At 38.7% G+C, this 26,780-nt stretch overlaps 1 protein-coding gene and 1 pseudogene across 1 annotated transcript in view; both read right to left on the bottom strand.

Moving 5' to 3' along the window:
- Positions 1–26,780, bottom strand: part of CAMK4 (calcium/calmodulin dependent protein kinase IV) — a 216,223-nt gene that overhangs the window by 168,195 nt on the left and 21,248 nt on the right. The gene's annotated exons all lie outside the window — the stretch shown is intronic.
- Positions 16,557–17,111, bottom strand: LOC136121614 (high mobility group protein B1 pseudogene; annotated as a pseudogene).

The following is a 26,780-nucleotide window of genomic DNA, read 5'->3' as shown; positions in this document are numbered from 1 at the left end:
AAAAATCTTTTTTTTTCTTTTTTATTAATTTGTATTGGAGTATAGTTGCTTTACAATGTTGTATTAGTTTCTGCTGTACAGCAAAGTGAATCAGTTATACGTATATCTATATCCCCTCTTTTTTAGATTTCCTTCCCCAAAATCATATTTTTAACAAAGTTTCAGTAAAGAGTCTTCTGTCTTAACATCTCTAATATTTAGCTATGTTTATGATAGAGAAGTTATTACTATCATCTGACCCTTCATTAAGGAAGGGATGGGATCAAGATGTCAGAATAAGAACTTATTGAAACCTCCTATCCTGCTCCAAATCCATACAAATGTCAGAAATATATGTGAAAAACAAAAAATTCACAAAGCTGGTGGAAAACAAAACATGACCTAAGTGAGAAAGAAATATTTAAATTACAAAATTCAGACTGCTACAAAAAAGATGGAGGACAGCCCCAAGACAGCAATAAACTTGGGGGTGGTGGGAACAGGTATACTGTCAATTAGAGAAGTGGAGGTGGCCCAGGGGCTAAGGGTGTTTGGCTGCATCACCAATCACATGCCTCTCCATAGCCAAACCTGCCTCTACATAACACCCAGGGCTTACTTACACCCCGAAGGAGAAACTAGGGGTGTCCAACTCCAGGGTAACTTGAGCAGGCATGTCCAGGCAGAGTCCCCAGAGACAGCCCCCAACAGCCCAGAAATGGGATACCTCATCTCCAAGCATCTTCTGCCACTTTTTCACAGTCATGGGTAGGGAAGCATAAGATGCTGTAAACAGGTCTTAAACTCACAGACAAAGGTGAAAACACAACATGGGATTACCATATGAAAGAGAGGCCCAAATAGGACACATGAAAATAACCCAGTCCATAGAAGAGAAAATAGAACAAAAAGAAGTAACACATTTAATAGAACAAATCACCCTCCATGGATATCAGACACAGAAAACCAATGAGATCTTAGAAATGAAAACATTATTTTTTAAATTAAAAACTGAATAGATAGGCTAAGAAACAAAAGAGATGTAACTGAAGAGTGGATAGGTTCAACAGAAATAAGTGCATATGTCCATAAAATACTTGTACAAGACTGTTCATAGTAGCTTTTTAAAAAATAGTCCAGGGCTTCCCTGGTGGCTCAGTGGTTGGGAGTCCGCCTGCTGATGCAGGGGACGCGGGATCGTGCCCCAGTCCGGGAAGATCCCACATGCCGCGGAGCGCCTGGGCCCGTGGGCCGTGGCTGCTGGGCCTGCGCATCCGGAGCCTGTGCTCCGCGGCGGGAGAGGCCGCAGCAGTGAGAGGCCCGCGTACCGAAAAAAAAAAAAAAATAGTCGAAATGCTCATCAATAAAAGTCTGGACAAACAAATTGTAATATATTCATATAATGACATACTTCTCACAAAGGAAAAAACTGTTGAGACAGACAACACCATGAAAAAAATCTCAGACATATTGAGTGAAAGAAACCAGATGCAAAAGAGTACACACTAATTTCATTCATATAAAGTTCAAAAGTGGGCAAAAGTAACTTATGGTGATAGAACTATCAAAATAATGGTTGTCTCCAGTGGAGGGTGGGGATTGCCTGTAAAGGGGCCCAGAAAGACCTTTGGGAATCATGTAATTGTTCTATATCTTAATTAGTTTTAAGTATTAGTATTAAGCACTTGGGATCTGTACATTTTAAAGCATATAAATTCCATTTAAAAAGAGTGAGGAAGTGAGCTGGAAAATTGAGCAAAGAAAGTATACCAGAATGCAACAAAAAAGGAAAAGAAAATGAGAGCTTGAAAGAAAAACATAGAGACCTCAAGGATGGATATGAATCTTCAAACATTTATATAATAGTAGTTCCTGAAACAGAATACATACAGCCAAATAGAGGAAATGCTTCAATAAGTTATAACTGAGCATTTCTCAAATCTAAATAAAGACATTAGCCCTCACAATCAAAGAGATGAGAGAGTACAGAGGACACAGATCACAGGTAGTCTGGGAACACTAAGAATAAAGGGAAAAAAAAACCACCTAAGCTTCCAGTATAAACACTGAAGAAAACAAAATTAATATTAGGTTTAAACAAAATTCTCAGTAATATCTGATACGAGAGGACAGTGGAAACATATCTTTAAAGTTATGAGATATACTACTTTGAACAAAATTTGATGCTCCTAAGCTATATAATTCATATGTGAAAGCAAAATAAGGACATTTTCAAGTATGAGAAACTCAAAGGTTATCACTCTCAGACACTGTCTAAAAGAATTACTACAGGAGATACTACAGTAAAATGAAAAATAAATATGAGAGAAAAATGGAACATGGAAGTAGTGGTGAGCAAAGAAAACAGTAAAATGTAGGATTAAGTGCAAACAAGTGTAAATTATAAATTTTTTAATTGCAATAATAATTTGTAATCTAAATCCCAGGTGCAACCAACATGAGAAGTGTCAAGGAAAGGAAGAAAGAAAAAAATTAAAGTTTCCTTAGATTCTGGTCTTATCTGGGGAGACTATAGCTACTGAATAACTCTGGTCATTGAAGTAAAATATGAGTTTAAATCTTTGTTAAAAATGAAGGCTTTCCCACTAGAAAGAAAGCGAGACTATAATATTCAATCATTATCAGTTCAAGCTTGGCCAGTACCAGTGCTTTGCCTGGACAATTCAGTTTTTTTTTAAAAAATCAAATTAGTTGCCAAAAATACTTAAAAATAGAAGTATTTACATAAAATCCAGATGGTTTGGCAAGTCAATTTTAAAAAAGAAGGGAGGGAAAGGAAATAAGAAATAAAAAAGGGAACATTAAAAGTAGTTGCGAGATTTATAAAATATGATAGAAGAACACTATGAGAAGTTTTACACAATAAATCTGAATATCTAGGAAAATAATCTCTTTAGGAAAACATTATCAAAATTGGCATAAAATAATTCAGAGACATTAAAGAGTTCAAAAAAAACCAGAAGAGATGGAACATATCTACCCTTAAAAAGTTAGTTGTTAAAATAGTTTAATGAGTGAATTTCCATACTCCTTTGAGGAGAAAGATAATTTCCAGCTTATAACAACTGTTCTGTGCTATGGAAAAAGTGAAAAAGCTATTGTAATCATTTTATAATGCTAAAATAACTCCTATACCAAAGCCAGACAGGACAATATGAAAACAAAAGTCAATCTTATTTACAAACATGTAGTAAAAATTCTAAATAAAAATAGTAGCAAATCAAATCAACTATACTTCAATAAAATTGAAGTATAAACAAACTTCCATACTAGTCATTTATTCACAAATATTTGTTGAACACCAATTATGGGCCAGCTACTATAGTAGGTCTTGGGGATATATCAGTGAACTCTGAAAGTAAGTTCTACATTCTAGTGGAGGAAGACAGACAATGAAGAAATAAATCTATTACATGCCAGGTAATGATAGGTGTTAGGAAGAAAAAAAAAGGTTAAGAGGAGATAGACAGATGACATAAAGAGAGAGAGAGAGAGAGAGGAGAGAGAGAGAGAGAGAAGCTGAATGGGAGGTTGCAGGAGATGGAGAAGAACAGCAGAGAGTTTCTGATGAGGCATGTTTGAGTGGAGACTTGAATGAAGTAAAGGAATGAAGAAAAATATCTAGGATTGGAGCTTTTCAAGTGGGAGACATGAAAGGGATTATGTTCAGTATGCTCCAGAAACATTAAGGCATAGCCAGTGTGGCTGGAAAGGAGGCAGCAAGGAAGATAATGAGATGGGGTGGCCATACTCCATGGATCCCATTAGGTAAGGATATAGGATTTTATTTTAAGTTGACTGAATAGCATGCAGCTATTAAAATATATGTCCTGGTACAGAGTCTGCGAGACACACGGTTGTAACAAACAAGTTGTAGAATAATACATGCCTGTAACACCTTTTATATTAAAACCATACACACACACAAGACAAAGCTAAAATGTCCTCTGTGTGTGTGCATGTGTATGTATGTATATATGGACACATTTTTTTAAAAGCTGGAAGGATACATTCCAAAGAGGAAACACTGGGGACAGCTCTAGAATGGGGAAAGCAGTCAACAGGGATTTTAGTAAATCTATCCATATATTTTTAATTTCTTTATGATGAGAAAGAATATATGTATTACTTGCTAAATTAAACAAGGGGGGGAGATATGGGGATATATGTATATGTGTTGCTGATTCACTTTGTTATAAAGCAGACTAACACACCATTGTAAAGCAATTATACTCCAATAAAGATGTTTAAAAAAATTAGATGAAGAAAAATAATGATCATCGTTAACCATTCAGCAAACTTTGTATCCTGAAAGAATGGGTATTGTTGCTATACTCTTCTCCAGATGAGCTCTTTGAAATCTTACAAGTAAGATTATACTCATGTACATGAGTACATGTATGAGTATGCCAATTACTCATAAAAACTAACTTTTTCTGGAAAATTCTGACTTTCATTTGTGTGTGTGTATACATGTGTGTGTATGCGTGTGTGTGTATCCTATGAAAGGTGTTATGCCATCAGCAGGAGTAGTAAGAAATATGAACTGAAGAAAGAGAAACTATAATGAAAATCATGAGTGATGATTGGTGCAAAGATTACAGTCATATAATTTATTTACACAACAATGTGTCCAACATGACAAAAGTTTGTAGGCTTATAGAAAGATGAGTCACAATGAGGCACCTCTTTCCAAAGATTCCTGAGTCAGGGAAGCACAGAAATAGACCTGGTACTTGTGTACCTTCATGGAAAGATAATCCTTTAGATGCATACTGATGATTAAGTTGAAACCATGGTCCCCTAAATCATACCTGAATGTATCAGAGTGAGGAAAAGTGATGTATACAATCTAACGATTAGGTGTGGAAGGCCCTAGAAACTTAATTTTCTTATTGCCAACTATTTCATAAACACTGTGCTTGACGCAGTGAATAAGGATCTGTCTGCCATTGCAGGGGACACGGGTTCGAGCCCTGGTCCAGGAAGATCCCACATGCCGCAGAACAACTAAGCCCGTGCGCCACAACTACTGAGCCTCTGCTCTAGAGCCAGCGAGCCACAACTACTGAAACCCACATGCCTAGAGCCCATGCTCCGCAACAAGAGAAGCCACCACAATGAGAAGCCCACGCACTGCAAGAAAGAGTAGCTCCCGCTCGCCGCAACTAAAGAAAACCCACATGCAGCAACAAAAACCCAACGCAGCCAAAAATAAATTAATTAATTTTTTAAAATAAAATAAACACTGTGCATAGAGACAAAGATATACAGATAAATGACTCAAAACCTTTTTAAACCATTGTAAAGCAATTATACCCCAATAAAGATGTTAAAAAAAAAACAAAACCTTTTTAAAACAATGGCCTCTTTTTAAAAGTCTTCTGTAAACTCTGTAGAGATACCCATGACTCCCTTTCTACCACAGCCACATTTCCCACTAAAGAGTTTAATTCCTTCAAACTGGCACTCAGACATTTTGCAACTTTGTGGAAATACGTGAATCATTTTATTTACAACATTTCCAAGTAATTAATTATCTTAATTACAAACACTGAAATCTGTAACATTACCTAATTTCTAATTTGCAATCATTGGCATAGTGCATGACATGAATATGTTAAGTCAAGTGTTAAGTTTTATGTGAATTTAAGTAAGCTGTAGTCTCTCATGATTATGGTCCCAAAACATATTGTTCAAATCTAGATTCACATCTAGATTCCTGCCACTTAACAGCTGTATGTCCTTAGGAAATTTATTTAACTTCTCTTTACTTCAGTTTTCTCACCTACAAATGGAGGAGATAAAAATCTACCTCTTGAGTTATTATTATGGTAATCACAATTTTTTGTGGGAATCACAATACATTAAGTGATTACCTAATATATATGAAAATACTTAACACCACTAATGGCATCTATACATTGGTTCCCTTCCCTATACCATAACATAGATGAAGACTGGAAGGAAAGAAAGAAGAGAGAATGGAAGAAAGAAAGCAATAGTGGTCATGAAGAGATCTCTTTAGCAGAAATAAAGCAAAGAAATCCAGAAATCATAAATTGGAACAAAAATTCTCACCACATCTCTCAGGATATCTGACCTTTATGGTAAATTACCCATCTTTTAACTTCACTCAATAACCATAAACACACACACACACACACACACACACACACACACACACAACTAGGACTGTCTTGGGGCTAGACACAATAATTAGGACTATGACCACAGGGCAGAAAAAGACATACCCTATTCCCTCTATGGGTTTATGGGTTGAGAGACACTCAGAGAAGACTTCTCAGTATATCTAAAAAGACCACTGAAGAATAGGGGGAGAGAGAGAATGTTCCATTAATTAAGCAGTAAGGAAACCAATGGTATGTGGATGATAGTGTCCATTTTGTTCTGTTTCTTTGCTAAAGCTTCAAATACAGAGCATATATGAACTTTTATGGCACATTTAGAGAACTAGTGTCCTGGTAAGAAAACTTGGGAACTAAACACGAGAGGGTAGACTGATGATTGAGAGAGCGGAAAAGAATGAAGCAAGGACGAACTAAAAGCCCAATCACAATCTAAGATGTAATCTTGTCAAAAATTAGGATGATTCTGCTTTTCTACGAATTTGTTTGTATAGTAACAATATACAAAAAAATAGGCACTGGGCAAAAAACACTGTAATTGAAATACTACATCATTTTACTAACCACTGAGAGATACTCCCACCTACTGCTTGCTATGATCTCACATCTATCTAACTTCCAGCTCCTTGCTCCTCTCCTCTCACTAGCCAGTCCAATCATAGCTATTTGGTCTACTGAAGCAATGTGGCAGAGAAACTCAAATAAACCATGGTGCAAGTGTAACTGATCCATTCTGCTTCAACAACTACACAATGGTTAACATGCCTTAAAGGGCTCCTTGCGCCAGTCCCTTGTCAAGTGACTTAACCTCACTGCACCTCTTAATTCCTCACGTATCATAGACACTATTTTATCTTTATCTTAACGGTGAAGAAGTCGAAATGCAGAGATGTTTATTAACATGCCCAAGGTCCTTCGGTTTAAAATGTGGTACCTATGTCTCATCCAAATTCCATGGTCTTAAATACTACCCCATATGTATTCCACAGACTTTTTTTCATTCAGTAAATACTAGGTAATTACTATATGCTAAGCACTCTGCTTGGTACTCAGAAATCCAGGCTGCAGGTTGGAGAAACTGGACAACTAAATTGATGCAAACTGAGGTTTTGCCAGACTGATAAAATGAAGAATGATGAGGAATTGAGGATTCTTTCAAGACGGTATGAAGGAGTGGTTCATGGAATTTAAGAGAAATGAGAAAAAAGGGGACAAGGGGAAGCTGATAGGCAAAAAGGGAACTGAGGAGCCAAAGGCTGAAGAAGAAAGAGTATTTTAACAGTAATCATGTAAGAAAGCAGAGAAGAGAGGCTGCAGTCCAAGATTGGGATGCAGGAATTAATACTTTCAGGTGTGGAGCCATTCTGTAATTAGGTAAAGGTCACTAAGGACAAAGAGGATGAGGAATCCAGAGGCCAGAGTGATGGCGGTCACCAGAGGGAGAAAGCAAATGTGATCTAAGCACTTAGCTGTTCAGTGTACGAGGGAGAGTGACAGTGAAGAGAAGGACAGGAAGGAGAAAAGGTAGTGGATGGGACAGTGAGAGCCTAAGGAGAAACGAGCTTTACACAACCATTTACACCAGAACCTACATCTGATATTGTTTTTATCACTGTAACAAGGTTAACATTTAAAACATATTGCCTATATGTGTTTTCATTTCTCTTCCCAGGAAATCATGTTTTCCAGCAGATACTCTGACATTATAACAAAATGGAAGGGGAGGGGGAAACTCTTCCTTGGGATGGAGAAGGGTATTGCACAGGAAGCCGCTGTAAGGTTGGAGGACGGAATGAAAGGCTGCCAGATATAGCCTACTGGACTGTGGGAGCAGAGGAGAGATACTGGCAGGACTGAAAGGCAGATGCACAGGTCCTTTACTTTCCCACTCTGGGAAGGGCAGAGCATTACGTAAACTTTTAGGTAGGTATAGGTAGCTCTAAAACACTGCAAAGTCTGGCTAGTGGCACACTTCCATGCATGCTGTCTGAGGAAGTGCTTCACATGCCCACACCCAGCATTGTATGACATATAGCAGAGCGCAAGTAGCTGAAAGTGGCTCAATGGGTGAGCTGAGTTAGAGCTCCAAGACCCCCATGCTCTCTATTAGGGCATGCAGGGAATCCAGGAGAAGATGAGGAGGTGCTAATAGGGTTGGAGTGGGACTAAATAACACAGCGTGCAGGGACTTTGTGAGGAAGGAAAAAGAATTTGGACCAGGGGCATCAGCTGTAAGTGCTCATGTGGTACCCATGTTGTAAGTCATGCAGACAGACTTCAGCAGCCACGGGTCTCGAAAGTGAACCAAATCAGTCCCTGCACAGCAAGGACCCAGGAAGGTCCAAAGGATATGGATTGGTTATGTGACTCCCATTAGTCCCACTAAGATATCATGTAAGCCCCGTTCCCTCATACAACCAGAGGCCACTTTGGAGAAGAAAAGAAGGAAAGGAAGAAATATGTAAGAGACTGAATATTCACTTGAAAAAGACTGAGCTGTCCAAAATAGGTTACTTAAGTCAGAAGATAATATGATACAATAAATTGTCAAGTTTAAGGTTTATCTTTTCCATTCTCCCCAGTCAAACCCTTCACAAACCCCACTACTCAAGGCAAATCAGCTCACAAACAGGACATTAAGTACCTCCGTTTCCTTGGCAAATATGCATAGAGTGTGCAAATTTACAGTTTCAACGTACACAAACATTGAAAAGTAATTCTTTCAAGTTATCATTATTGGTACATATTAAAATACTGTAAACTAAATTTCCCATACCTTAATTTCATCTTATTTCTTCTGATCATATATCATATGCCTCTACATCATCAAATCAATCTTCCCTGCTTTTAGAGTTTTCCTTTGCTGCTTATCATTATTTGTATATAATATCCTTTCTGAAACGGATATAATTCAAGCTGTATATATTTAGCTTCTATAATTTTTCCTTTTAAATGAATCCCCATGTTTCCTTAATTTGATTTTTCCTGTTCTACATGTCATTTCTCTATTTTTAATACCTTTCAGGTTTAGAAGCAGCTAGAAAGGAATGCTTTGTGAGTGATGTCTCATTAAAATAGGAGCAGAAAGAAATTATCCTTGACATGCCACACATCACACATCGGCCTTCTCAGCTATTAAATCACCCCATAAAGGTATACAGTATGATTTCCACTATCATTCCTATTTCCTTCATACTTAATATTTTCAGAGTTAAATTAGAGTTTAGCTGCCCCAAAACCTGCTGCACAAAAGCTCAAAAGACCTTACTTTTTTCCTCATTAATTTCCTGCAAATGTTAAGATTTCCTTGCACAAAGTAATAGTTTACACAGTAAAACTGAGTGGAGCACATATGGTAAACCTCTGTACCTTCCTCTTAATCTTGCTTTGAACCTAAAGCTGCTCTAAAAATATTGAGTCTCAAAAAAACTGAGTGGGGGTCATTCATGGGCTGGTAACCCAAGGGACCCTGCTGGTGTGAAAATTCCAGCCTTCCCATTATTCCTGTTGAAATCTGTTTCAGCTTCCCTTTTTCTCCTAAAGGATGAACACTTATATGTGTTATTCCAAAATGAATCCATTAAACTCCTTTTCTGTCCTAGATCTATTACAAACACACCTCCATCTTTATGTGAACAACAATTAAGATCCTCTCAAAATAGCTTTCAAGGAATTGGCCATTAAAATATACCTTAGCAGGAAACAAAAAATCAGTACTATGTTCACTGGAAGAAAAGCATATAAAAGGAGAATTGCTGATCCCTAATGGACCTAATAATTTCATGAGTGTGGAAGTTCCCTTTACTAGAAGAGGAGTGAAAATAATGAACTGTAGAGGGCCGACCTCTAGCCTCTACGAGGTGGCTCCTCACAGTGAAATATACTGGGCCTAATGATACCACTCTACTTCTTGAGTGTGTAATTCCCACTAGGGTTCTCTTGGAATCCACTGACAACCTCAAGTATAGAGAAGGGAATACTGAGGAAAAATCATTCCTATTAATCAGTACTATTTGTTATGCAAACAAATAAATGATACTGTGGTCTGTAACTTTCTAAATCAATTAGAATATGTGCACAACATAGTCATTAGTATTCTTGCTAACATTTTCTAAATCAAAAGCAATATATAAATCATACTGGTGGCGATAGTGTTAAAACTGTTATTCTGCGGATATTGTGTTTGTAATGTGGGATATTCTAATTCTATCACCCCCTGTATCCTTCAGAACCAAGATTCTCAACGTGGAAGAAAGAAAACCACATAGTCCTAAACCTGAATCATAAGTATTAATGTTAATTTATGTATATATAATGAAAAAGCCTAGAAACAATAGCAAATCCTGTCTCAACGAGCACCACTGGGCCCAAATTACAGTCTTGAAACACATTTACCGCTAAAGAAAACCAGGACTTTTTGGAGAAATGGCTGATCCCCGGTCTAGGGTAGGGAAGGTATAAGGAGAGCCCAGAATATCTCAACAAAGTAGATAGCAAGGAAGCTATCAGAGACTAGTACGGTCATTTATAAAGGATTTAGGAGCCAACCTGAAGAGCATCCTACTGGCCAAAGATGTGGGAATGAAGCTAACAACTGCACCAGTATTTCAGAACTAGAAGAGAAGGGGAACTAGGCTTTGGGAAGTGTCAATATTTAATGGACAAGTAGAGAATATTCCACTAGAGAAGAAAGAGACTAAGAGGCAAAGAGAAAAAAAAAACATAGAGGATGTTATATCATGGAAACTGATGGAAAAAAATGTTTCAAGGACAGAGTGGTCATCAGCATCAAATATTCTAAGAATTCAAATAAGATTAAGAATTGAAACACATCCAATGGATTTAGCACTTTGACACCCTTAGCTGGGGCTGTGGTACGCTGGTATATGGCTCAACTAAAATATATGAATGTGATATACAAACAAAATGTCACAGTGCTAGACATGTGATTTGTATGGGAAAACATCTCTGAGACAAGTATGATTCAATCGTGTGTGTGACACGTGTGTGTTGGGTGGGGGGAAGAGGAAGGAGTGAAAGATTTATAGAGAAAATTAGGCCAAATAAGCCAATTTGCTGAGAAAGCCTGATAAATAGCAAGACAGTAATTCATAAAAAATAAAGACCAAACTCAAGTATGGATGTTTCAACTCTGCCAAAAGTGTGAAACATTTTGAGCATACATAGAGATACTAAACATGCTTTTAAATACATGAGAATAGTAAAATGGACCCAAAAATCTATTCCTGATATAACCTACAGGAAGAGATAGTTCATAAGTATAAAGGTAAAAAAACTTAGGTTTGAAGAATGGAATAACTCCAATTCAGGATAAATGTATAAAGGGAAAAGTTCCTTGTGAGTACACAATTTGTCTCCGTGCGCGTGTGTGTGTGTCCTGAATATATTTCTTTAGGAAGACTCCTACCAAACCATTATTCCATCATCTCTGGACTGTCATATCACAAAAGATTGCTAATCGGTTGGTATTCCTGCCTCCAGTTTGTCTTCACTCCAATCCATCCTGCTAAAAGATGTCTAATTTACACAGTTGTGCTAGTGGCACTCTGGCTAAGAAATCTCCAGGGGCTCCCACCACCTACCAGAGACATTTCAAAGCCTTCCCGCATAGAGGTCTATTCCAAAGCTTCATGTTGATGCTGCTGCTCATCTGAAAACCTTGTCATTTCCTTCATCTGTCGAAATCATAGTGATCATTAAAACCCAAGATGGGGCTTCCCTGGTGGCGCAGTGGTTGAGAATCTGCCTGCCAATGCAGGGGACACGGGTTCGAGCCCTGGTCTGGGAGGATCCCACATGCCGCGGAGCAACTAGGCCTATGAGCCACAGCTACTGAGCCTGCGCGTCTGGAGCCTGTGCTCCGCAACAGGAGAGGCTGCGAAAGTGAGAGGCCCGCGCACCGCGATGAAGAGTGGCCCCCGCTTGCCACAACTAGAGAAAGCCCTCGTACAGAAGTGAAGACCCAACAGAGCAAAAATAAATAAATAAATAAACTCATACCCCCAACATCTTCCCCCCAAAAAATTGTATGTTATATTAAAAGAAACACCCAAGATCAAACATATCTATTAATGGAGTGTTTCCTGTTCATCTCCTCTCTGATTACTCCCTTTTCTGGATCATTCTATTATTTGTTCTGCCTTTTTAATGGAATTTATAAGATATAGCTTTATTTCATGTTTATCAGAATACAAAGTTTATCTCTCCCTACTAAATTTCATATTCCTTGGAGACAGGGTAAACATCTTACTCTCATGTGTATATCTCATAATAAGCAGTAAAAAGCTTGACTCTGTACCTGATGGATAAAGCCTTATTAAAGTGAATAAATAATATGTGTATAATGAAAGAAGCTAAATTTTAAGAGGTTCCTTGGAAGTAGACATAGAGTATACTTAGAGAACCAAAAGTATCTGACTACTCATGAATATTATCAATTCATCTTGATTCCCCAAAGTTAAATATAAACCCTAAAAGACAGCTTGATAACCAGATGCCCATATAAAGATAACAGCCAGTCAGTAAGCCACCTGATATATGGAACTATGCAATACTCATCTTTGATTCCCAATCAATGTTGCATTGGACCTGGCAGACAGTTGGACATCAATAAGTGATATTTATTTAGAAAACGGATTAATCAGCTCACTCAACTATCTACTGAGCATATCAATGTTCTAGGGGTATTCTTGGTGCTTTGGTTACAGCAGTATATAATTAGAGGCAAGATCCTTGCCTTCATGGGGCTTATATTCTCAAAGCACCTTGACAAGCAAAACAAAGAGATAAACAAGAAAATTTTCAGGTAACTATATGTAACAGAAAGGACAGTGTGCCTGGGGATCGTGATCCAGTGGGAGAGTGGTAAGAGGTGAGAAGTTATTAGGTGGATGAGGTAGGCAGAGTCTAAAGTCTATTGGGTTTCGAGGGTCACAGTTTGAAATTTATTTATTTATTTATTTATTTATTTATTTATTTTTTTTTATGCGTTACGCGGGCCTCTCACTGTTGTGGCCTCTCCCGTTGCGGAGGACAGGCTCCGGACGCGCAGGCTCAGCGGCCATGGCTCACGGGCCCAGCCGCTCCGCGGCATGTGGGATCTTCCCAGACCGGGGCACGAACCCGTGTCCCCTGCATCGGCAGGCGGACTCTCAACCACTGCGCCACCAGGGAAGCCCTGAAATTTATTTTTAGTACACTGGGAAGCAATGGGAGAGTTTTACAGATATTAGGAAGAACAATTTGGTTTAGTTTACATTTTTAAAGGCTTACTCTGTGCAAAAAATAGATATTAGAGAGGCAATAAAAACTGCTGTAAATCCAGCTGAGATGTGAGAGGCTGGCTTGGAATTGGGTTGAGACAGAGAGGGCAATGGTGATGGGGTTTGGTGAAGCAGGCTAGTGCGGGAGCAATATGGCAGGAAAGAAATGGATCAGTGAACAAATGTGGCAATACAAACGAAGATAAAAGTGAAGGAATGAACCACAGTATTTCCTAAAGAGCTCAAGTTATTGATTGTCCCCAAACAGCCTTTACTGACCACTAGACTTGAGGCAGGAGATAGATGGGCCCCCGGGGCAAACAACTGGAATTTGCTCTGTGGACCGATACTCCAAGACAAAAAGAGCAGGACAATTGAGGGAGAAGGCTGGGCCCTGCCCAAGAAGATAGGAGACCACATATTTCTCATTCTCAAAGTCAAGAGACCTCCCCAACTACGCATGCGCAGAAAAGCTCCTTGGAGGTCAAAAAAGGAGGGGGAGCCACCCCATAGTATTAAGTGATGCTAACTACGCGTAGACCTCTTCGGTCGAGTCCATCTTGGCTAAGAGATGCGCATGCACACATGGGAGGATCCCGAGATAAACCAAATACGGACTGCGAACCAGGCAAATCAAAATGACTGGCCAAAGAAACCCAGAAGAAATGCCCTATATAAGTGATTTAAACAGCCACGAAGACGTGACTCTCTCTCTCTGAGCCCACCTGTGTGTCTGTCCACACGTACTGTATTCTTTTTTCCTCTTAATAAACACGTTACTTGTTTCACTACTTTCCATCTTTGTGGGAATTCTTTTTCTGCAAAGCCGAAGAGCCAGGGCCTTGTCACTGACCACTGGTCTAGTGGCTAGGATTCGGTGCTCACTGCCGAGACCCGACCCCAATCTTTGGCCACGAACCGAAACCCTGCTTCAAGCCACTGCGGTCCAAGGCCACCCGAGATCAAACTCAGTACCCTGAGTGAACTCCTATCTTTCCTTTATCTTCCCCAATTCACACAAACTTTATATAAAATGTCAGGTCACAATGATAATTATGATATATGTAATATAATTTAAAAATCAGTATTGCCTTGAGATCACTAACTGTATTTATGAAATTGATTTCACATAACAGGCATGGGAAACTAAGTCAAACACCGTTTCCACCAAGCGAAAAAGAAAAATCATCTGATGTAGTCAAGAATCACTCTTGAAAGTGTACCTTCTAGAAAGATGGAGACGGTGAACTATGATCTCTTTGTGTTGTCTTACTGACTGCTACCCTTTCTTCTTAACTTATATGCCTTCTGGTTTAGTATGATTCATTTATTCTAGGAACAACCCGGCTAGGGTGCTAAATTACTATTTTCTATGCTGCAAAAAAAACTTACCCTAATGGGTACTTCCACAGGAAAGAGAAAGCAATAATACAAATCAATCAAACCAAAAATATTTGCCTGTGTGATAAATGCATTCACCTTATAATAAATAGAGTCAGAAGGAAGAAAAGAGTGATAATTGCAAAGCATTTATTTTGAAGTGTTTTTTCATTTCTCCTCAAAAGGATATAACGTAAGAGGGAAATTATTCACAATTGTAGCATATTATTAGGCTAAATATATATAAATTGTATTAATAATGGTACCTGCCCTACTGCACAACCCATTTCACTGTTATTGATGGAATATGAAAAGCCACATGAAAGCAAGTTAAGTGGGTCATTATTTACCTTTTAGATTATGCTTATCCATATGACCAAGATGGACTTCAAACTGTTTGACTAAACTTTAGACAGGTTTCTTCCTGACTATAGTCTCCTGACCTCCCTTTCCTTAGAGAATTTACTTTAGAAAACTGTCATTTATAATTTTTTCCTCTGCCCCTTTGAGATATAAATCTTCTATAACCCAGGAATGTCTTTCTTTCTCCAGGACAAGGCAACTATCCCTTTGAAATGTAACCGTCAAGAAAGATAGCATCCTTATCTTCCAGTCTCGGTGTGAAGGTAGGAGCCTAACTTCCATAAGCACTGATTAGCAGATACAGATGGCCTAATCACATTGACCAATCTCCCCACTAGTGTCTTCCAGTACTTTTCCACTAGCTCAACTCAGCACTTAAAAACACTCCTGCCTTTTATTTCAGTGGAGTTGAATTCAAGCTCAACTAATACAATAATCTCTCTCCTATTTACAATAATCTCTCTCCCCTATTGCAGTTGTCTTGTATAAAGTCTTCTTTGCTGGTTTAGCTGGTTGGGTGAAATTTTTCTTTAATACAACAAAGTTGCAGAAGGAAGACCTAAGTTGGGTCTTCGCAGCCCATGAAGATATAGTGGTGGAGTGAGGAGCCCAGGAATCCATGGAAGGTGCTAATAAGTGGACACAAGAATGAACCTGCAGAACTAAGACTCCTAAACTGTTAAACTATCAAGGATAAGGGCCTCTCTTTAATGCCTTAGGCTATATACCTTGAAAAAGGGAGATACATTGTACAAGTTTTGACTCTGGACAATGGTTAAACCTGTGGGGAAAAGAAATACTTTTAAGAAGGGCACAGTGCCAGTCACTCAGATTGGTACATATTCCAGTCCCAGAGAGCTTAAGCTGGTTCACAAGAGGAGAAGGTCTGTGAGGAACGGTAAGTCATGGGATAAGGCCTTATTACTGAAGGGATAAGAGGTAAATTCTGCTTGTAATCAATGCATAAATTGGAAGAGAATGCAACACAAGTTGGGGGAGCATTCCCCCCAACTTTTCACAGTAAATGTGGGAACCAAATAGAGTGACTCTCTCCCAATGTTAGAAGCACAAAAAAGACCTCACTATGGTGACATGAAAGGCAGTTGCCAAAGGTAGAAGATGAAATCTCAACGATGATGAGGTGAGGAAGATGAAGACAATTATTATTGTGATTGTTTATGACAAAGTTGTGAGTTTTAGAAGAATCAGGAAAAACTTCACCATGTAGACAATGGAACTGTATCACAGAGAATGTACAGGGGTTCATCATATGACAAGGTCTGACAAAAGGCATTCTGAGAAGAGTGACACTGCATTTAAGATGGAGGTGCCAAAAATTAAGCTGGCAGCCAATTTACATATCCAAAAATGCAGGGAGAGATCAGATTGCAAAATGTCTTTCAGCCTTGACGACTCCCTTTTTTGCTGCATCAGGCTTCCCTTTAGCTCGGTATGCAGCAATATCCTTTTCGCACTTTTCCTTCAGTTTAGCAGCCTTCTTCTCATAAGGCTGCTTGTCACCTGCAGCAGTGTTATTCCACATCTCTCCCAGTTTCTTTGCAACATCACCAATGGATAGGCCAGGATGTTCTCCTTTGACTTTTGGACAATACTCAGAACAAAACAAGAAAAAGGCCGAAGGAGGCCTCTTGGGTGCATTGGGATTCTTGAACTTCTTTTTTGTTTCCCCTTTAGGAGGGATATAAGTTTTCATTTCTCTTTCATAACGGGCGTTGTTCGCCTTTGCCATGTCTTCAAACTTTCCTTTCTCTTTAGCAGACATGGTCTTCCACCTCTCTGAGAACTTCTTAGAAAACTCTGAGAAGTTGACGGAAGCATCTGGGTGCTTATTCTTGTGCTCCTCCCGGCAAGTTTGCACAAAGAATGCATATGATGACATTTTGCCTCTCGGCTTCTTAGGATCTCCTTTGCCCATGCTTAATTATTTTTCCTCCACGAGGCACAGTCGCTCAGTGCCCGTCTGGCTCTCACTTGCCCCGGCACTGTCTCTATGGAGCTCAATGTACTGCAATGGCTGTGAGAGCAGGAGCCAGACCAAAAGAATTTTATAGACAATGTACAAGGGTATATAATTGATATGTTCTTGCAAAATGGCTTATAAATTGAGTTACTTTCTCCTTAATTCATCTAAAGTTTTCAGGAATATTTGTCACTTTTGATCGATCTTAAATTGGCATTGCTTCCTAACACATCAGTTTTATATTTTTCTATTTCCAGATCTGTCAATTTGTTAATGATCTATAAAAACCCACTTTCACACCCTAAAGGAGTTCACTCTTACATGAATGTCACAGGAAATACTTTGATAACATGAAGCTCTCTTGAAATACTTTTTTTGTGTGTGTGTGGTACGCGGGCCTCTCACTGTTGTGGCCTCTCCCGTTGTGGAGCACAGGCTCCGGACGCTCAGGCTCAGCGGCCATGGCTCATGGGCCCAGCCGCTCTGCAGCATGTGGGATCTTCCCGGACCGGGGCACGAACCCGTGTCCCCTGCATCGGCAGGCAGACTCTCAACCACCGCACCATCAGGGAAGCCCTGAAATACTTTTAATTAGTTTTATACAGTGGAAATTTTGTGAATCACATTTTCTTAATGGAAATCAGAACAATTAGGAGATTACACATATGGCTATGGTATTTAAAAAATTACATCTTCTAATCACTTGGAGCAAGCATGTGGGTCACTGTAATGACCTGGTGAAGAGAATTCAGAGCAGTATACCTTTACCTATCCTCCAGAGACCACAGATCCCTGTTACTTCCAACGGATTGTCAGAAACCTGCCCATTTCTCCTTCAGTATTCTTCCCATGGATACCATGAGTACAGTAAGAACATCCTATTGGGTACGTAGGTCAAAATCACTTTTTCTTTCTTTTCTATACTTCAAATCAAATTACACTAAAGAATCCATTAGTTGCTGCAATTTTGCCCTGGACTGCACTCAGTTTTAAAAGAATAATTAGTCAGTATCAAAATATATATGGCTATATATGGGGTATGTGTGTGTGTGTTTGTTCTAAAGATGAGAAAACTTACTTTAAAATGAATCGTTTTGTCTTTACAATATTAGCTTTATTACTTAGTTCCTGCAATACTGCAGATTCCAATCCATTACCCACATATCCAAAAATACACTGGAGGAGGTTGGTATTTTAAGTGGTGTAAAACAGTGTTTTGGTAACTAGGAAATGAGCTTTTAATTAGAACACCATCAGAGACTCCAAATGATCATAAGATGATGATGCAATGAATCTATAAATGCAAAGCTTCTGAGACTACAAAGATAAATAATGGGGACTTTACAAATACAGCTTGGGGCTCTGGGGATGCAAACACACAATTCAGCTCTTGTTTTCATTCCCAAGACAGGCTGAGCTAAGGTGCTGTACAAATTGTTACTCTAAAAGCGGGCAATAGAGATCTTAGGGAACTTTAGATAATGGCTTTTTAAAGGCTCTGCTGCATTTACTCAAAACTCTGACCTAGCTGAAGTTGTTGGCAAAGATAAGCAGTTTGGTAAACTCTACCAAGAGATACACAGAAAATTAGAAAATCAGCTTACTCCACACAAGAATAAACTTGCTGGGCATGAGTCCAAGATTACCCATTCAGATTATAATAAAGACTGCTGCGAACATTTTCTCTTTGTAAGGAGAAATATAACTGCTTAGTACTTGGAAAGAAGTTTTCTTCCCACAGCTCACCAAGTGAGTAGATCCAATGCAGGTAATGAGGGCATGGGATGGGCAGACCAAAGTTATTTGTAAGACACAGGAACCAGGCCCCCTGGCCATCAAGAACAGCTCAGATAACATTCAACTATGCTATTAGACCATCAATAAATTCAGTTAGAAATGTACTTCAGTCACACCAGGGAATTCCAGTAATCAGCCCCAATTTAGAAGACACAAAAAACTGCTCTATTTTTTTTTCAAAGTTCTAAGTAAAGGTTGGACAAAGGTCAGCTTTAGGAACATTGAGACTTCATTGGATTCTTTTGCAGTCACTGAGCTCACTGCAGTGCTATTGACACATGGTGCTTCAGGTTTCCCCCCAGCACCTGATGTGGGCCCCATCAAGGTCAACACAAGTAATTATGCAGGGTATGGAAATAAGGCCCCAAGAACCAGAACCCCAGAGAAAACCAGGGAATTGGGACCAGTGCCTTCATTACACATAATTAGCTTTATTTTTACCACCATCACCCAAAGAATTGTAGATGCCAATGTTGATGCAATGCTGAGGTATTAGCAGTGATAATCCCTTGCCCTGTAGATGCTGGCGATCACAGGTGATAAAGAGTAGATGGGATGAGCAGATGTATTTATGAGAAGGGATTTCTGAATCCTGAGAGAAACTGACCTCTTGGTCCCTCAGTTTCTCTCTTAAAATGTTAATTCTACATATCTTACATGAACATCATCTCTGCCACCCTTTAAAATTTGTATTTTGATGTTAATATCAGTTCATGTCATCACAGAGTGAGAAGGAGTTAAATGAGGCCGACAGGTCTATTCCCTGTGTTTCATCAAGGGTGTCAACCCTGCTCACAATCTAGAAAAGGATTCTGAGCAGACCTGGGATCATCTTACAGCCCACATTGCAATGGTCACATTGCAGCAATCTGCCTCCTGGAGGGTCTGCCCACAATGACCTCCTTTTGGGTCTCACATGCTCCCCACCCTAACCCCCATTTTCTGTCAGCTTCTCTTTTTGTGTCAAACTTATAAAATGAGTTAATAGGATGAAGCAACATATCTAGTTATATCCCAGGAGGCAGAACTAAAGCACTTGCCCTCAACTTCCAAAACAGACCTTTGACTATGTTTGAGAACAAAATTGGAGTCCCTTCCATCTCTATGTGCAGCAATAATCTACAGGAAGATCATTTATTCTGGGCTTCTATTTTTCATCAGCCAGATTCAATGTTCCGATCTTAAACTGACAGTTTTACCAGAGTTCTATATCTGAGCACCATAAGACTTCTGAAATGCTTTCTAGGTGAAAAGAAAATATTTATATATAACATAACAAGCAATTCATTATTTAAATAACTGAAATTTATTTGGAAATTATTCAAATAATGAATTGACCTGTCATTATGTAGCTTAATGGAGTTGATGATGACAAAAGCCTTGTCTGAGATGAAGAAATATCAGTGTGCATATAGGAATATAAAATTAGAAAATTAAAGTGGCCATTTCTGGCACACTTATTTTTTAAAAATAAAAAAATGTATAAAATCTCAATAGCTTCTTAATAGCTAAAGCTTTTTCTTTCTTTTTTCTTTTTTGCAGTACGTGGGCCTCTCACTGTTGTGGCTCTCCCGTTGCGAAGCACAGGCTCCGGACGCGCAGGCTCAGCGGCCATAGCTCACGGGCCCAGCCACTCCGCAGCATGTGGGATCTTCCCGGACCGGGGCACAAACCCGTGTCCCCTGCATCGGCAGGCGGACTCTCAACCACTGCGCCACCAGGGAAGCCCAATAGCTAAATCTTTTTAATCGTCCATAAAATTAAATAAATACTATCAAGATCATTGTAGTTAAGCTTTTTAGCAAATGTGCCATGTTCATTTCTGTTCTTTTTCTAAACTATCATGTTTCACTCTCATCAACACTGAAGCTGTTGACTATTTTGATATGGCATTGCATTCCCCTTTTCTGCTTCTTTTTGATGAATAGTAAATAATGGAACATAAAACATTATTGGAGTTCTCCAGGTGACAGGACTGAGAAAAGCAAATGCTGACCATCTGTTGAGGCAGAACAGCCCGGCCCTGTCCGGGATTGGAAGTGACTCCTCCCAGGCTTCTAGGGCAAGCGGGCAGGCAGCACCTGTGGTTGGTTGGGGATATCTGCTCAAAAAAGGCACATGAGCACATGTCTCCAAGGCTGTTCCATATGCAGCTGCCAGAACCCAAAGGTGCTTTTGGAGGAAGATGAAAGGCAGGAGTGGTGGTGCAGAAGAGGCACAATGAAGTATCACCCATGCAGAAATGAGTGTCCACCTCCACATCAGAGACTAAGACATTACCAGCATGAATGTGTGTGTGTGTTGCTATAAACTAGTTATTTAATCAGCATAGGCCAAATGACAAAGAAATAAGTCTCTGTAGACAAGGAAACAGGCTTAACAAAAATTAGAAAGCTAATACAAATGCAAATACAACTTACAGCCTTATATCTCTTTATACATTGTCTATGCAGAGCTCTCACAAATACAGGGAGCATCATTTGCTATTGCTAAGTAGTTATCAGACTGGTGAAAATTTGTAGACTACTGGAATTATTTTTCTAGTCCATGCAATGCTACATTACTAACTATCATCATGTTAGGGGAAAGTTCCTTATCCAGTCCTTATTTTGAAAATCAGTAGAATCAAAGGTAAAAGAATTTCTCCAGAAAAAACAAACAAACAAACCTGTAGCAAGTCACAAAATAGTTAGCCAAAGTTTTTCTAGCAAGTTCTTTTTATAAGCATCACATCACAATTAACTTACTATTGCAACATTATTATTTTTTAGGTACTAGCCTATTGCTAAGTATTATGTATACATTCTCATTGAGACCTATAAGTAAGGCTCATAGAATTTTGTTACACTAACCATTAGTGTAACCATTAGTAACCACAGTTCCCCAAAACTGTTTTCAATTTAAAGTGGTTAAATGGAGAGCTCCAGGGAAAATATATAAGAAAATGCTGGTCTTGAATATATTATGAAGGCCTAAATAAGGAAGTAGTCTTATTTGTGTTCTTCCACACTTACCCATACTAAACAAAAATATGTAAGAAGGCACTTACTCTTTCTGGCTTTACAATATGCCATACTATTTACAGCTTGAGCCCTATATCTCTATGTACAGATGGTACTTCAGCAGCCAACGATCAGAGTCCCCACATGAATCAACTGAAGAAGCCAATACGCATGACGTTGACAAAGTTTAAAATACACCTCCAAATAGATCCATTCTTGGAAAGTGTGTGACTACAGACTTGGGGAGTAATTCCCAGAGTTGTCATGAATATGATGGTTCCCTGGCATTCTGCAATGATGACTATGCCTTGGCATCCCATAACTCTCTGCCCTAGCCCAGATGCTTTCTGTCATGCTAACATGAATCAAGAAGTAATACAAGCATAAAGAAAAAGAAAATGTACATATACGCAAGAGTTTGGACTCATAATTATTCCCCGCTCTCTCCCATCAAATCTGAGTTCATTAATGGCAAGGAGACATGAACAGTGAAGACCTGGTGAACCCCAAACTCACTGCCACAAAATCATATACTTACACCACACAAAATGAACTAGAAAAGTATGAGCTGCCTCAATGTACGTCTGTACCAGGAAGCCTTCACTGATGAACACATATTGAAATTTCCCTTCCATCACAGCTACGTATCACATTCTTACTTATTTAGATTTGATATTTAAAAGCATTTAAAGGGAAGGACAGACTAGGCAGAAAGGACAAAAATTAAAAGCAAATGGAGAAGTAAAGAAAAGCACAGACACCAAAAAAATCACAGAAAGAAATAAAAACACTCTCAGATTGAATCCTCATAGCTGTATTATTTATTTTAAAAAGAAGCTAAATGAAGAGACGGCTGTAATTAATCAGCCCTGCCTTCCTTCTAGACTAGTGATGCAGTGGGCATGGCAAACACACTGAATGTGTCTTGTTAGGTAGTCCCTCTCTGTTATGGTCTTGGAGGTTTTTTTTGTTTTTGTTTTTAAATTACTACCAGTGCACTTGTATATTTCCAAGATCAACTTGGACACCCAAGCAGACAATACCTCTGCTGGACTAAATGACCCTGGAGAAAGAATTCAAAAAAGACACCTATTCCTCTGGAATGAAATGGCTTGGCCAGTGCAGAATGGACTGGATGTCACTTTTTTTGGTCAAAAGCCTTTGTGCAGTGTACAAAAGATTGCTGAAGAGTAAAATATAAGCGATTATTAACAACACAAGAAACTTTCTTCTGGTAATAGAACCTCAGGAAAGTGCAGCTAAGAGAAGTGGACAGTATAAAATGCAGCTACCCACATTATACTTCTTAAAGATACAGAAATGTCCACCACTCTAGAAGCTCAAGTTTTATCTAAGTTCAGTAGGCAACAGCAAAAAATGTCCAAGGATTTACAAAGCGAAGGCAGTTGTCGGGCTGACAAAAGTCACACTTCACTGAGGCGTGGGAAGTGCTAGACAAAGAGGATGAAAAATACGTGAAAGCTCAAAGAAAGGGCTCAGTATTGCCTGGCACAGGAGTCGAAGGTCAACGTGGAAGATAAAACGGTAGTCAGGACAGAAGATAATGGTGATTGGGAATGGAAAACTGAAAGAAAAATGAAGAGAGAGATGGTAAAATGGGATCCAGGTAAGCATAGAAAGTATGAAGAATGAAGCAGATATGAGGAAAAAGAAGTGAATGTTGAAGGGATGGAGACACTATACGAAGAGGCAGCAGTATACTGGGAAAGGCATTGAGCCTTCAGTTATGCGTGTATCATTCTAGAAATAAAGTCAGCACGTAATGAGCCCATAGGCACTGATAATGGATAACAAAAAATAATATGGGTTATCAGCTAGAAGTTACCAATTTTGGTCTTCTGATACTACTTTGAGGCCATTATCAGAAACAAACCTGATTTTTAAGAAAAGCCTGTACAGAATATCTTCTTTCTTTAAAGAAGTGCATCATGCCTTTAATCAGGTAGGACCACCCCAAAGGACTCTCTCCCCGAGCTCTTCACAGTTCCCTGATGGTACAGTCACACCGTACCTCTGAAATGTGAAAGCACTCTGAATTGCCTGTGTCAGGTTCTGAATATCAAATTGGTGTGCTTGGCCAATTTGCTCATAATTTCATTTCATTATATCTTAGATATTTTGTCTGGGACCTAGTAAATTCGACAGGGAATTCACTTCAGAAGAGGCAATGTGATAGTTTTAAGAAGTATAAGCTTTGGAGCGAGACAGATAACCAGACCATCCTGCGCCACGGCACTTACAGCCAGTGTGACCTGGCAGGTTATTGCTTTCCCCAGGCCTCAGTTTCCGTGGGTTAATAATGCCCACCTGGCAGGTTATTGTGAGAGTTGAGGGCAATAAAGATAACATGCCCAGCTCATAGTATATACCTGTTAAAGGTCAGCTGCTATTGCTGTATGTGATTTTGTCTACTCAACGAAAGAACACATTAAATATGTTTTTATATTTTATATAAATTATATAAAAGCATATTAAAATCAATCAACAATAAATATATTTGTAAATTTATAAAACATTAACCTTAACCCTAAAACAAAGTAACTGTTTGGGGAGATAAATAATTAGATGAAAACAATTATACACATATACAAATACAAAAAGAACTGAATATAACGTGAATAGTGATCATTTCTGAGTAATGGGATTAAAAGTAATTTTTATAGTATGCCTTTTGTTTATCTATCATTTCCAAAATTTTTACACTCAAAAAAAATTTATGCTATAATTATTTAGATATTTAATACATTTAAACATATTAATTTGTAATAAATATAGATACCTTTATATATATTATATGTAAATATGGTAATATTTAGGCTATTCACTTTATAATCTGGGAAAAAAGGTTTTAAAGCCAGCTTTTTTTCAGTTTTCAGGTTACTGTCTCAAACAGAACAGGCAATTTCAGGACTGTCTCTGTCCTCAAGAAGAAGAAACCTTTTAGGGGGCTTCCCTGGTGGCGCAGTGATTGAGAGTCCACCTGCTGATGCAGGGGACACGGGTTCGTGCCCCAGTCCGGGAAGATCCCACATGCCGCGGAGCGGCTAGGCCCGTAAGCCATGGCCGCTGAGCCTGCGCGTCCGGAGCCTGTGTTCCGCAATGAGAGAGGCCACAACAGAAGAAGAAACCTTTTAAGTTTTACAAGGTTGGGCTTTACCCCAACTTCTAGACTGATGGCAGCTTTAAAGCCTCTTTTTCTTCACGACAGTGACAAAATGAACAGGAAATTAATATGGCCACTTTTTCATACCTACACACACAAACTGGCTTTTAAATATTCTGGTTGAATTCAATCAAACTTGCTATTTTAAAACAATAGTTTCTTCAGATTCAACTAGTACCTTTCTAATAGTATCAGACTTTAAATTTTGATTTGTTTTCCAAAAATATGTTTACTTGTTCACACATCCACGCAGACAGATTAGGGTGGCCCTCATACAGTAAGCAGCTCAGAGGATTTGGCAGGGATCCAAGATACAGCTCGCATGAACAGGGACTTGCAGGTGACAATCACATCTGCCTTTCATGCTCCACTGCCTTTCAGGCAAATGGATCTACCCACAACATGATTTGATTACTGGTCATAGTCTTTGGCCAGGACTTTAAGCCACATCCAGACTCTAAACCATCTCTAGACCATGTGATATTCCTGATAGGTTACAGGAGAGCAAATCTCAGCTCTGTTTGATCTAATAATTTGTCATCACAATAAGAATGGATTTAAGCAGAGTTAAGGGAAAATATTTTTCTCTTCTAAGAGTCAGGCACAACATATACCAAGCACCACTGAGAGAAAAGCAACATTCTGGGTATTGTGAGAGGATAGTAAAGCAAAACAAAAACAAAAATAGAAACACTTTCAGGGCCTTAACCTGTCCTGTTCTTTTCTTTCACTTGTTTTCTATGGATTTAAATAATCTCTTAAGTGGAACAAAGTTATAGCCTGTCACATTAAAAAGTAAAAGTAATAAAATGAGGCACTGTGTCCAGGACATAGAACCTGCTTCATCGTACTGAATGGTTCCCCACAGTGAGAAAATCTCCAAAGGTCAGCAAACAGTTTAAAGCTATTGCAATTTAATATCTGCCAAGGGAAAGTGATGGCTCTGAGCAAATATAAAGATCATTAACCCAAGACTTAATAACCATTCATTTATCTAAAAATATTTCTCAGTCAACATTATTGAATTTCCACTTTGTGAAAACACAAAGTGTGATCCCAAAGGAGCTTATAATTTAACAGAGAAAGAGGAGCACACACTTATACATTTAAAAACACAAACAACAGAAACATACAGACAAATAAAATTGCCCATAGTTACAGTAAAACCCTTTTTCTCAGTCATAATTTAATCCAGTGTTTCCCAAAATGTATTCACTAGTACAGTGAGAGTCTTCAGGGGAACAAAAAAATGTCCCTGATCAAATAAGTTTGAGAAATAGTTCAAAACCACAATGTCCTTGAGCACATTAAAGAATGAAAAGTCCTAGAGCAACGTTTAATATAACATTTCTCAAATTTGTTTAAACACAGAACCCTTCTTTGACCTTACAATTATTAACATCTGTGATGGTATGTGTCAACTTCATTAGGCTATAGTAGCCTGTTATTCAATTAAACACCAGTCTTGATGTTTCTGTGAAGGTATTTTGTAGATATCATTAATGTCTATAATTAGGTGACATTAAAGTATATGAGGTTACCTTCAATAATGTGGGTGGGCTTCATCCAACCAGTTGAAAGCCCTTGAGAACAAAACTGAGGTTTCCCTGAGAAAGAAGATATTCCACCTCAAGACTACAG

This window comes from Phocoena phocoena, chromosome 3 (genome assembly GCF_963924675.1).
Source record: "Phocoena phocoena chromosome 3, mPhoPho1.1, whole genome shotgun sequence".
Taxonomy (NCBI): domain Eukaryota; kingdom Metazoa; phylum Chordata; class Mammalia; order Artiodactyla; family Phocoenidae; genus Phocoena; species Phocoena phocoena.
This window is presented reverse-complemented; position numbering and strand designations above follow the sequence as displayed.